The sequence below is a fragment of the Aquarana catesbeiana genome, linkage group LG06, assembly GCF_042186555.1.
Source record: "Aquarana catesbeiana isolate 2022-GZ linkage group LG06, ASM4218655v1, whole genome shotgun sequence".
Classification (NCBI taxonomy): Eukaryota; Metazoa; Chordata; class Amphibia; order Anura; family Ranidae; genus Aquarana; species Aquarana catesbeiana.
In genome coordinates this window covers 172,272,662-172,285,237 of record NC_133329.1, presented here as the reverse complement: position 1 = coordinate 172,285,237, position 12,576 = coordinate 172,272,662, and the positions used below count along the sequence as shown (strand labels likewise).

At 45.7% G+C, this 12,576-nt stretch overlaps 1 protein-coding gene across 2 annotated transcripts in view; it reads left to right on the top strand.

Annotated features, from left to right (window-relative positions):
• The window catches only part of LOC141101794 (BOS complex subunit NOMO3-like), a 365,568-nt gene that overhangs the window by 172,570 nt on the left and 180,422 nt on the right, over positions 1 to 12,576 (top strand). The gene's annotated exons all lie outside the window — the stretch shown is intronic.

The window sequence follows — 12,576 nt, the reverse complement described above, 5'->3', positions numbered from 1 at the left end:
GGACCAAGTCAAGTTTCAAAAAGATCTAAGTATACAAATCCATTTTGTAGAATTCACAAAAATGTCTTTCACACCACAACCTAACCACCTCACTTGGCTCTTTAGAGTGTAATTGCAGATCTCCACCCCCTTTTTTCTCTGTACTCTCAAACGCTTTTATATGTTCTGGACTTTGAATGTATATAGAGAAGAGAAGACTGCAGATAAACCGGTACAACTTATGTAGGAGAATTTGTTCATCATCTGTGTATCACCTGAGGCCAGTCACTTCACTGGGTATATGGGAGGGTTTACAACCACTTTAAGGCTTCCGTCAACAAGTGATTGAAGACATCCTCAATACTTCCTCGATTTACAGGATGTTTTATATTTAAAGATCACAAACAAAAGATTTACCAGCACACTTACCTGCCAGCCTGAAAAACAACCAAATTTAGCCCAGGTTCACACTGCCCGTGGCATTCGTACAACTTTGGAGTCGGACCTAAGCACGACTTCTTTAACAGAAGTCATACCAAAGGTAGTGTAGGAACCTTTTTCTAAGTCGGAGCGACTCAAGTCGCACTGATGTTCACAGATGTCGCATTAGTGTGAACCTGGCCTTCATTTAAAAAATATGATTTTTTTTATAACAGCTTACCTTTTCTTTCGATGTACATCACGGGACACAGAGCCTCAGTAATTACTGATGGGTTATATAGGTATCACTAGGTGATTGGACACTGGCACACCCTAACCAGGAAGTTCAACCCCCTTTATAATCCCTCCCCCTACAGGGATACCTCAGTTTTGTAGCAAAGCAATATAAGTGTATTAGAAGAGGGGCGGGACCTCTGTGTCCCGTGATGTACATCGAAAGAAAATGATTTTACAAGTAAGCTGTTATAAAAAAAACATATTTTCTTTCTCATACATCACTGGACACAGAGCCTCAGTAATTACTGATGGGATGTCCCAGAGCAATGCTATCTGAGGGGAAGGGAACCACAACCAAGTAGGGTGCAATCAGACCTGAGGACCCTGTACCGCTGCCTGCAGCACACTACGCCCAAAGGCGATATCCTCATGCCTTCTCACATCCACCTGATAAAATCTGGTGAATGTATGGACTGAAGACCAGGTTGCGGCCTTGCAGATTTGAGCCATAGAGGCCCGGTGATGCACTGCCCAAGAAGCACCAATAGCCCTTGTGGAATGTGCCTTGATCTGAAACGGAGGAATCTTCTGTTTCAAACCGTAAGCTTGAATAATCAATTGAATCCATTTAGAAATGGTAGCTTTTGACGCTGCCTGTCCTCTATTGGGACCCTCTGGCAGCACGAATAAAACATCCGTTTTGCGAATTTGAGCAGTTGCTTCCAGATTTGACTGTTCTTACTACATCCAAAGAATGTAGTGACTTTTCTTCCGAAGAACAGGGATCTGGAAAAAAGGAAGGCAGAACAATGATTTGGTTTAGATGAAAATTTGAAACCACCTTCGGTAAAAAAACTAGGATGAGGGCGCAGTACCACTCTATCCTTGTGTACAATCAAATAAGGCTCTTTACAGGAAAGAGCTGCTAATTCTGATACTCTTCTAGCAGAAGAGATGGCTACCAGAAAAATTTACTTTCTTGTCAACAAGACCAAAGGAATTTGACGTATCGGTTCAAAAGGCTGTTTCTGTAAAACAGACAGAACCAAGTTCAAGTCCCAGGAGCGCCTTAACTGGAGGATTAAGACGCATCACCCCCTGCATAAAGTTTCGTACCAAAGAATGCGAAGCAAGTGGTCGTTGAAACAATACTGATAAGGCCGAGACCTGGCCCTTGATGGTACTCAAGGCCAACTTCATCTCTAATCCCAATTGTAGAAAATCAAGGATTCTACCTATCACATATTTTCTGGGATGCCAACCTCTGGATTCACACCAGGATACATAAGCTTTCCAGACTCTATGATAAATTACTCTGGAAGCCGGCTTCCTTGCATTGATCAAGGTAGATATCACAGGACCTGAATGCCCACGATTTTTCAAAATGTGGGTTTCAATAACCAAACCGTCAAATTTAGCGTTTTTAAGGCAGGATGGAACACTGGACCTTGAGATAACAGGTCTGGGCGTAACGGTAGGGTCCACGGGGAACCCACCGTCATCCTTACTATTTCTGCGTACCAGGTCCTCCTGGGCCAAGCGGGGGCTACCAGAAGTACCGACTTCCTTTCCTGCCTGATCCTGCGAAGGAGTCGTGGCAGTAGCAGAATAGGCGAGAATGCATAAATTAGTGAGAACCAATGCCACGGAATCACCAACGCATCTGTCCCGCATGCAAGAGGATCCTTTGTCCTTGCCACAAATCTGTCTATCTTTTTGTTGAATCGGGATGCAAAGAGGTCTACATCTGTAACCCCCCATCTTTGGCATATGGCCCAAAAGACTTCAGGATGCAGAGACCATTCCCCTGGGAGTAACTGCTGGCGACTTAAATAGTCTGCCTGTCAGTTCTCTATCCCTGGAATGAAGAGTGCCGATATACATGGCACCTGCTTCTCTGCCCAGACTAAGATCTAGTTCACCTCTCTTTGAGCAGCTCGGGTCCTGGTGCCTCCCTGATGATTGATATAAGCCACTGCTGTGGCATTGTCGGACTGGATCCTGACCGGGCAACCCTGTAGCCTGAGAGTCCAGGCCTTTAGGGCTATATATACCGCACAGATCTCCAGAACGTTGATGGGTAAGGCTTTCCCATTTTTGGACCATACCCCTTGGACCGCAGACTGTTCCAGAACTGCTCCCCAACCCGACAGACTGGCATCTGTTGTCACCACCGTCCAGGTCACCGGTAAAAAGGATTTCCCCTTCTGTAGGTTTTCGGGTATTAACCATCTATTGAGGCTCTGACGCACCGCATGAGACAGGTGCATCGGAAAATCTAAAGCCTGAACCCTTTTGTTCCAGGCCGACAGGATACTGTGTTGCAACAGTCTTGAATGAAACTGAGCATAGGGAACTGCTTCGAATGAAGACACCATCCTTCCTAGCAGCCTCATACAAAGGCGGACAGAAGGACCCTTCTTGGTCCTGACTACCAGAATCCGCTCCTTCAAAGCAGTAATCTTTTGTCTGAGGTAGAAATACTTTCTCCTGGCTTGTATCTATGATCAAACCCAAATACTCCAGTCTTCTTACTGGTTTTAGGAAAGATTTTTCTAGGTTGTGAATCCAACCTAGGTGTTCCAGATACTTGACTGTGGTCCTCAAGTTCCCATTCAAAGAGGCTACTGACCGGTCTATCAAGAGCAGGTCGTCTAGGTATGCTATGACAGTTATACCTTGAGCCCTTAATCTGGCCAGAGGAGGAGCCAAGATCTTTGTAAACACTCGAGGCGCAAACTCGAGCCACAAACTGGAAATGACGCCCTCCTATCTCGAAGCGCAGAAACTTCTGATGAGCAAGAAAAATGGGTACATGCAGATATGCATCTCTGATGTTTATCGATGCCAGAAATTCTCCTCCCTGCAGGATGGAGACTACTGTCCGAATTGATTCCATGCGGAAGGACCGAATCCTTAGGAAAACATTCAGATCCCTTAGATCCAGAATGGGTCTGACATCCCCATTTGGCTTTTGGACCATAAAAAGGTTGGAATAAAAGCCCAATCCTTGATCCTTCGTGGGAACCACCATGATGACCTCTTGCGACAAAAGTCGTTCTAACGCTAGAAGGAGCGACTGCTTCTTCTCTGGATCTCTGGGGACACTTGATCTGTGGAAACAAGGAGAGGGGAATTCTTGGAACTCCAGCTTGTACCCTAAGGTTACTGTGGAGATTACCCATCTGTCCTGGAAGTCCTCCTGCCAGAGCCTTGAGAACTGTAGCAGTCTTCCCCCCCCACTCAAGCGAGCGGGGGCGCCCCTTCATAAAGAGGTCCTAGTGTCTTGTCTAGTAGACTTCTTCCCCCAGGACTTCTTTTGTCCCTGGGGTTGACTCTTGTTTCTTGACCCAGACGGAGGGGGCCGTCGCGACTGCCTGGAGGCTGATGCCCCTGGCGCTGGGGAAAGAGTCCGTTTGAAAGAGGGACGCTTACTCTTTCTCTTAACAGGTGAAAGAGTGCTTTTCCCACTAGAGATCCTTTGGATATAATTATCCAAGTCTTCCCCAAACAGCCTTGCACCATGAAATGGGAACCCAGCCAGGAGTTTTTTACATGGTGCTTCAGCTGACCAATTCTTTAACCATAAGATTCTACGCATATGCACCAACCCAAGCGAAAGACGAGAGGTTTGCATGATAGAATCCCTGATGGCGTCAACAGCAAAACATAAGTCCGCTGGAAGGTTAGCCAACCCCTGGGCCTGCTGTTCTGGCAAAACTTTGATGACCTGTTTAACATGGTCTCTTAAGTATTGACAGACTCCAATCGCTGCTATTGCAGGTTGAGCCACTGAGCCTGCTAAGGCGAAAACATTTTTCAACAGGGATTCCATCTTTTTATCCACAGGATCCCTGAGCATCTGAGCATTGTCTACAGGACAAGTCAGGCTTTTATTTACGGCATCAACGGCCGGTATTCCCCACATCTTAATAAACTTTTCTTCCATAGGATAAAGTGTTGAAAACTTTTTCGGTGGAAAAAAACGTTTATCTGGGTGATCCCACTCAGAATAAAGGAGCTTTTCAAGTAAATTATGAACTGGAAAAGCATGTGCTGTTTGAGGAGGCTTCAGTGACCCCAATGAAGAAGAGGGTTCTTTAACTGATTCAGATACGGGCAACTTAAATGTGGAGCGGACCAATCCAGTAAGGATCTGCACTAAGACTTTCTCGTCCTGAGAAGCTGCAGAGGACCCTTCTCCACCTGATTCCTCTGAAGAGGAATCATCCGTCCCGTCCCGATCCTCTGAAAGGGATTCTTCTCTATCCCAGAGCTCCTCAGCCTGAGGGTCCTGGGTAGCAGAGGAAGGCCTAGTGCATTTTCTTCCACTGAGTGAAGATGTGGTCACGGCCATTAATCTTTCCTCTAAACCCTTAATGTTTGAGGGAAAAAACCTCCTGCGTAATATATACAGGGGCTGAAGTGCCAGAAGCAGGTGTAGCCCCTGACCCCAACGGCTCTCCCTGGCTAGCTGTCCCTGGCCCCTCAGGGGGGGAAGATGCTGCAGACAGGGGGCCCTCAGAACCCGAAGGAGAGTTTGGAGAAGACTTGGATAATTATATCCAAAGGATCTCTAGAGCCTCTGGTTCTTGGGGTATTTGAACCTCTTCTACCCATAGTGCAAAGCAACAAGGTGGAGGTATCAAAAAAATGAACACTGACTGCTGAGCGATGTAGTCTTAGCCACAGCCCTGCTACCAATGCCCAGTCTTAGTGTTTCTTTAGTAAATGCTGCCTAGGGGAATGCCTGGGTCCCACCTTACTTGCGACCTGTCAGCTCTGTGTCCCTCCAAAGGCTGTGTGCACCCATAAAGTGTGCCTCTTATAGCCTTGCAGCCGGCAATGTGGGCATCTAAACGCGCTGACGCTCCGCCCCCCCCACCCCTCGTCTTTTAACCAAACGAGCGCTTCCTGCGTGAGCCGACCCTCCGCTTCTCCACCTTGGATAGCATGGAGGAAGGCTGGGGGTGGAGGAGGAAGGAGAGAGGCCGGCAGTGATGGGGCCCGCACCTGACAAATGGCACCGGTGATGGCGTATACCACCGCCTCACAGACACCTGCGGTCCCCTATCTTTTGAGGGGGATATCCCTGAGGAGAGCCCCCATCCCATCCTACCTGGAGCTCGGCTGGAGGAGCTGTGCAGCGTGAACACTGAGACAGACGATCAGCATGAGAAGGTATGTGCTCTTGGCAGCCCCCGGTGGAGACAATAGGCATAGCATGCATTTACCTTAACCACTTACCAACCGGCCCATAGCCGAATGACGGCTGCAGGGCGGTTGGATAACTCTGGGTGGACGTACTATGACGTCCTCCCAGAATTCTCCTCTTGCGCGCCCCCTGGGGCGCGCACCCGAACACATCCGTGACCGCCGGGTCCAGGGGACCCGGCGCATCACGGATCCCGGTAAATGGCTGCTGATCGCGGCCGTTTACCATGTGATCTAGCCGTCAAATGACGGCGGGATCACATGTAAACAGACCGGCGTCATCTGATGACGCCGGTTCCTCTCCTCCCCTCCTGTGTACCGATCGGTACACTGTGAGCGGGGAGGGGGACGGATGGATGTCTGCAGCGCTGTGGGCTGTATGTGTAGTGCCCACAGCGCTGCACAGAGACATCCATCCATCCATGCTCAGCCATCCCTCACTACTGCAATGCTGTGCAATACTCTGCAATACCCCCACAATACTCTGCAATACCCCCACAATACTCTGCAATACCCCCACAATACTCTGCAATACTCTGCAATACCCCCACAATACTCTGCAATACCCTCACAATACTCTGCAATGCTGTGCAATACTCTGCAATGCCCCCACAATACTCTGCAATGCCCCCACAATACTCTGCAATGCTGTGCAATACTCTGCAATGCCCCCACAATACTCTGCAATGCCCCCGCCATACTCTGCAATGCCCCCACAATACTCTGCAATGCCCCCGCCATACTCTGCAATGCCCCCCGCCATACTCTGCCATGCCCCCCGCCATACTCTGCCATGCCCCCCGCCATACTCTGCCATGCCCCCGCCATACTCTGCCATGCCCCCGCCATACTCTGCCATGCCCCCGCCATACTCTGCCATGCCCCCGCCATACTCTGCCATGCCCCCGCCATACTCTGCCATGCCCCCGCCATACTCTGCCATGCCCCCGCCATACTCCGCCATACTCCGCCATACCCCGCCATACTCCGCCATACTCCGCCATACCCCGCCATACTCCGCCATACCCCGCCATACTCCGCCATACTCCGCCATACCCCGCCATACCCTGCCATACTCTGCCATACCCCGCCATACTCTGCCATGCCCCCGCCATACTCTGCCATGCCCCCGCCATACTCTGCCATGCCCCCGCCATACTCTGCCATGCCCCCGCCATACTCTGCCATGCCCCCGCCATACTCTGCCATGCCCCCGCCATACTCCGCCATACTCCGCCATACCCCGCCATACTCCGCCATACTCCGCCATACCCCGCCATACTCCGCCATACTCCGCCATACCCCACCATACCCTGCCATACTCTGCCATACCCCGCCATACTCCGCAATACCCCGCCATACCCTGCCATGCTGAGCCATGCTCAGCTGTACTTGCCCTCTGTATGTGGCCAGGCTGTGGAAGTCTCACACATGTGGTATCGCCGTACTCAGGAGGAGTAGGAGAATCTATTTTGGGGTGTCATTTTTGGTATGTACATGTTATGTGGTAGAAATATTGTAAAAAAAAATGGACAACTTTGTGTTAAAAAAAAAAAAAAAAGCGTTTTAACCACTTCCCGCCCGCCGGCCGTCATACAACGTCCTTGACTTTGTGCGGCGATATCTGAATGATGGTTGCAGCTACAGGCATCATTCAGATATCAGCTTTTTCAGCCGGCGATTCCCTACACCATGAGAACAATCATAGCAGCTGTTCCACTGCTTGATCGTTCTTACGGGAGGCGAGAGGGGACATCCCCCCTTCCCGCCGCCTTGCGGTGCTTCTACCGACTCACCGCTACGATCGAAGCCAGGATCTTTTTTTTTTTTTTTTTTTTTTTTTTTTTTTTTTAATTTCAGGCTTCCCAGCCTAGAGGTGAGATGTGGGGTCTTATTGACCCCATATATCACTGTAAAGAGGACCTGTCATGCCATATTCCTATTACAAGGATGTTTATATTCCTTGTAATAGAAATAAAAGTGGTCAAAAATTTTTTTTTTTTGGAAAAAAGCATCAAACTAAAATAAATAAAGTAAAATGAACAATAAAAAAAAAAAAAATTTTTAAAGCGCCCCTGTCCCTGTGTGCTCGCATGCAGAAGCGAACGCATACGTAAGTCCCGCCCACATATGAAAACGGTGTTCAAACCACACATGTGAGGTATCGCTGCGATCGGTAGAGCGAGAGCAATAATTTTGGCCCTAGACCTCCTCTGTAACTCAAAACATGTAACCAGTAAAAAATTTTAAAGCGTCGCCTATGGGGATTTTTGAGTAGCAAAGTTTGGCGCCATTCCACAAGCGCGTGCAATTTTGAAGGGTGACATGTTGGGTATCTATTTACTCGGCGTAACTTCATCTTTCACATTATGCAAAAACATTGGGCTAACTTTATTATTTTGGTTTTTGTAAAGCACAAAACAGTTTTTTTTTTCCAAAAAAACGCGTTAAAAAAATTGCTGTGCAAATACTGTGCGAGATAAAAAGTTGCAACGACCGCCATTGTATTCTCTAAGGTCTTTGCTAAAAAAACATATATAATGTTTTGGGGTTCTAAGTAATTTTCTAGCTAATAAATGATGATTTTTACATGTAGGAGAGAAATGTCAGAATTGGCCTGGGTGCTCCAGAACGCCTGAAGGTGCTCCCCTGCATGTTGGGCCTCTGTATGTGGCCACGCTGTGTAAAAGTCTCACACATGTGGTATCACCGTACTCGGGTGTAATAGCAGAATGTGTTTTGGGGTGTAATTTGTGGTATGCATATGCGGTCTGTGAGAAATACCCTGCTAATATGACAATTTTGTGGAAAAAAAAAAAAAGTAAAAAAAAAACCTTGATTTTGCAAAGAATTGTGGGAAAAAATGACAACTTCAAAAAACTCACCATGCATCTTTCTAAATACCTTGGAATGTCTTCTTTCCAAAAAGGGGTCATTTGGGGGGTATTTGTACTTTTCTGGCATGTTAGGGTCTCAAGAAATTAGATAGGCCGTCAGTAATTCAGGTGTGATCAGTTTTCAGATATTCGCACCATAGCTTGTGGACTCTATAACTTTCAAAAAGACCAAATAATATCCACCGATTTGGGTTATTTTTACCAAAGATATGTAGCGGTATAAATTTTGGCCAAAATATATGAAGAAAAATTACTAATTTGCAAAATATTATAACAGAAATGAAGAAAAATGTATTTTTTTACAGATTTTTCGGTCTTTTTTCTTTTACGGCGCAAAAAATAAAGAAACCAGCAGTGATTAAATACCACCAAAAGAAAGCTCTATTTGTGTGAAAAAAAGGACAAAAATTTCATAAAGATACAGTGTTGCATGACTGAGTAATTGTCATTCAAAATGTGAGAGCACCAAAAGCTGAAAATTGGTCTGGTTAGGAAGGGGGTTTAAGTGCCCAGTTGTCAAGTGGTTAAGGAGAAACCTACTAGAATTAAAAAATTCTGTGGAATCTCCCTTACCTTATCCAGCCGCAGGGTTCTGTTATACAGACCCAATCTTCACCTCTCACGGTGGGCTCCGTTTGAAAAAACCTTCAGAGACTGGGGCCCCCTACGGATAGGGGGATCCACAGTTCTGGGCCTGTAAAGCACCCGGCCAGAAATAAGGCTAGAAAAAACATTTTATGAAAATGCGGGGTCCAGCTCTCTAAAAAGAGGAAGCGTTACAGGTAAAACCTCGTTTCTTCGGACACAAGGCCTGGGTACCATCCAATTCGGCCTAAAAAGGACACTTTGAAATGGATCCGGTTCGCCTGGCTTGCCCCAGTATAGGATATAGGATATTCCCTTTGGAGCTTAGCACAGGACATCTTTACACGTCCAACACCTAAGACACTGGCGTAAAAACTGAGGTATCCCTGTAGGGGGGAGGATTATATAGGGGGTTGAACTTCCTGGTTAGGGTGTGCCAGTGTCCAATCACCTAGTGATACCTATATAACCCATCAGTAATTACTGAGGCTCTGTGTCCCGTGATGTATGAGAAAGAAATAGATTTTTTTTCTCAAAAGTTGTAACATTTTAACCACTTTAAGACCAGCCTCGTTTTGGATTTTAGGTGTTTACATGTTTAAAACAGGTTTTTCTGCTAGAAAATTACTTAGAACCCCCAAACATTATATATGGTTTTTCTTCTAACACCCTAGAGAATACAATGGCGGTCATTGCAATACTTTTTTTTGCACCGTATTTGCGCAGCGGTCTTATAAGCGCACTTTTTTTGGAAGAAATTCACTTTTTTGAATAAAACAACAGTAAAGTTATCCCATTTTTTTTTTATATTGTGAAATATAATGTTACGCCAAGTAAATTGATACCCAACATGTCATGCTTGAAAATTGCGCCCGCTTGTGGAATAGCGTCAAACTTTTACCCTCAAAAATCTCCATAGGTGATGTTTAAAAAAATTCTACAGGTTGCATATTTTGCGCTACAGAGGAGGTCTAGGGCTAGAATTATTGCTCTCGCTCTACCGGTCGCGGCGATACCTCACATGTGTGGTTTGACCACCGTTTTCATATGCGGGCGCTACTCGCGTATGCGTTCGCTTCTGTGCGCGAGCTCGTCGGGACAGGGGGGTTTTAAAATTTTTTTTTTTTATTATTTATTTTACAATATTTTATTTATTTTTACACTGTTTAAAAAAAAAAAATTGTGTCACTTTTATTTCTATTACAAGGAATGTAAACATCCCTTGTAATAGAAAAAAGCATGGCAGGACCTCTTAAATATGAGATCTAGGGTCAAAAAGACCTCAGATCTCATATTTACACTAAAATGCAATAAAAAAAAAAAAAAAAAAAAAAGTCATTTAGAAAAATGACATTTGAAAAAAATATGCCTTTTAAGAGGCGTGGACGGAAGTGACGTCGCTTCCGCCCAGCAGTGTCATGGAGACGAGTGAGCGCCATCTTGGCCTCACTCATCTCCAGACACACAACGGCACAGGACGCGATCGCCTCCGCCGCTACCGACGGCTCCGGTAAGCGGCGGAGGGCACCGGATCGCGGCGGGAGGGGGGGGGCCCTCTCCCGCCACCGATAAAAGTGATCTCGCGGCGAATCCGCCGCAGGGACCACTTTTATCTGAAAGCCGGCCGCCGCACGAAAACGGGGATACCGGGGTTATGGCAGCTAGCTGCTGCCATAACAACGATATACCCCTTCAAACTTAGGACGTACATCTTCGTGCGGCGGTCGGGAAGTGGATAACCAAGGTCCAGAATAGGGTTGAAATGTGTCAACCTTGCAGTGAAATGCATTCTCTTTGTGTCGTGATGGATTATTAAGTCTTTACCAATTTTACTTCAAGTTGCATCGAGCTGCCGGACGTTTATCTTCTTTTCATGAGAGTTTCAGAATTGGCTGCTCTTTCCTGCAAGCAACCATTCCTGGTGCTCCATCCTGACAAGTTAGTCTTATGGCCTCAGCCAAAGTTGGTTTCTTTATTCTATGTTAACCAGGATATTGTGTTGCCATCTTTCTATCCTAAGCCTCAGACGCAAGAGGGTAAGATTCTCTGCACTTTGGATGTGGTTCATATGATCAGGTGTTACCGGAGGTCAACTGCTGCAATTCATCAGCCGGATTCCCTCTTTGCGCTTCCTTTAAAGGTCCAATTAAGTGTCACGCAGCTTCCAAGTCTACCATTTTTCGATGGATTCGTTGGCTAATTTTTCAGGCTTTGGGTCTGAAGGGCAGCATTTCCATGATTACTCATTCTTCCTAGTCTTCAGTTACTATTTTTATGACATTTTACCAAGTGGAATATGTTTTGCAGACTCCTGTGTGGGTTTCTAACTGGTTTAAACCTGATCCTGTCTCTCTTACTCTTGTGGTTCATGGCTTGCTACAAAAACGGAAGCCTTGCCTAGCTGGGAGGGGTTATGCCTGGGGGATTTTTTTATTTTTTTGCAAGTGTCCAATCACCTGAAGTTGGCATCAAAACCCTATTGTTATGGATATGAAGATGCTCTGTGTTCCTTGATGCACTCCAAGAAAAATTTACAAGTAAACCAAAAATACAGTTTTGCTTGTGTGCTATGTACAAATTACATACCCCTAATTTTGTGGATCCCAAAGATGGATGCTGCTGTGTTAAAAATGATCTGTGATTGGACAAGGGGAGGATAATCAGCAATTTTCCCTCCCCTTCCAGTCACAGAATGCCTTGTACTCTATGAAAAGACTACAAGACTTTTTTTTTTTTTTTTTTTAATTGTAGAAGGTGGCGTGTGAGTGATTCACATAGCCTTCACTATATACAGTGTACTAGAAATTGGAGTGTAATTGTCAGAGGACATACTGTACCTTATTAAGGGCATCATTTTTACATCGCAAATGTGCAAATATTTTTTAACTGGAGTTCATTTTTAATAAATACACAGACCACTGGTAAAGAGTGTGCAATGGACTGTTCAATAAATACAATAGCAATACTGGTTTATGTTGTACTTGCATGATGCACAGATCTACTGATCTCTCTCATTCATTGGGGAGGCTCTGTTCGTAATGATAGTCTACTATGAGAATGTCTGTCTCTATGTAAAGGAAAAAAAAAAAAAAAACTCAGTCAAGAGACCCATAAATTTGCTATCTTTGTAATTCTTTAACATGCTGCACATCTCAATGCATCTTGCCACTGTACATTCCTTTGTAGATTTGTTTAAGAACATTAAGAAAAATAAAATAGAAATCACCTGATAATGCATTTTTTT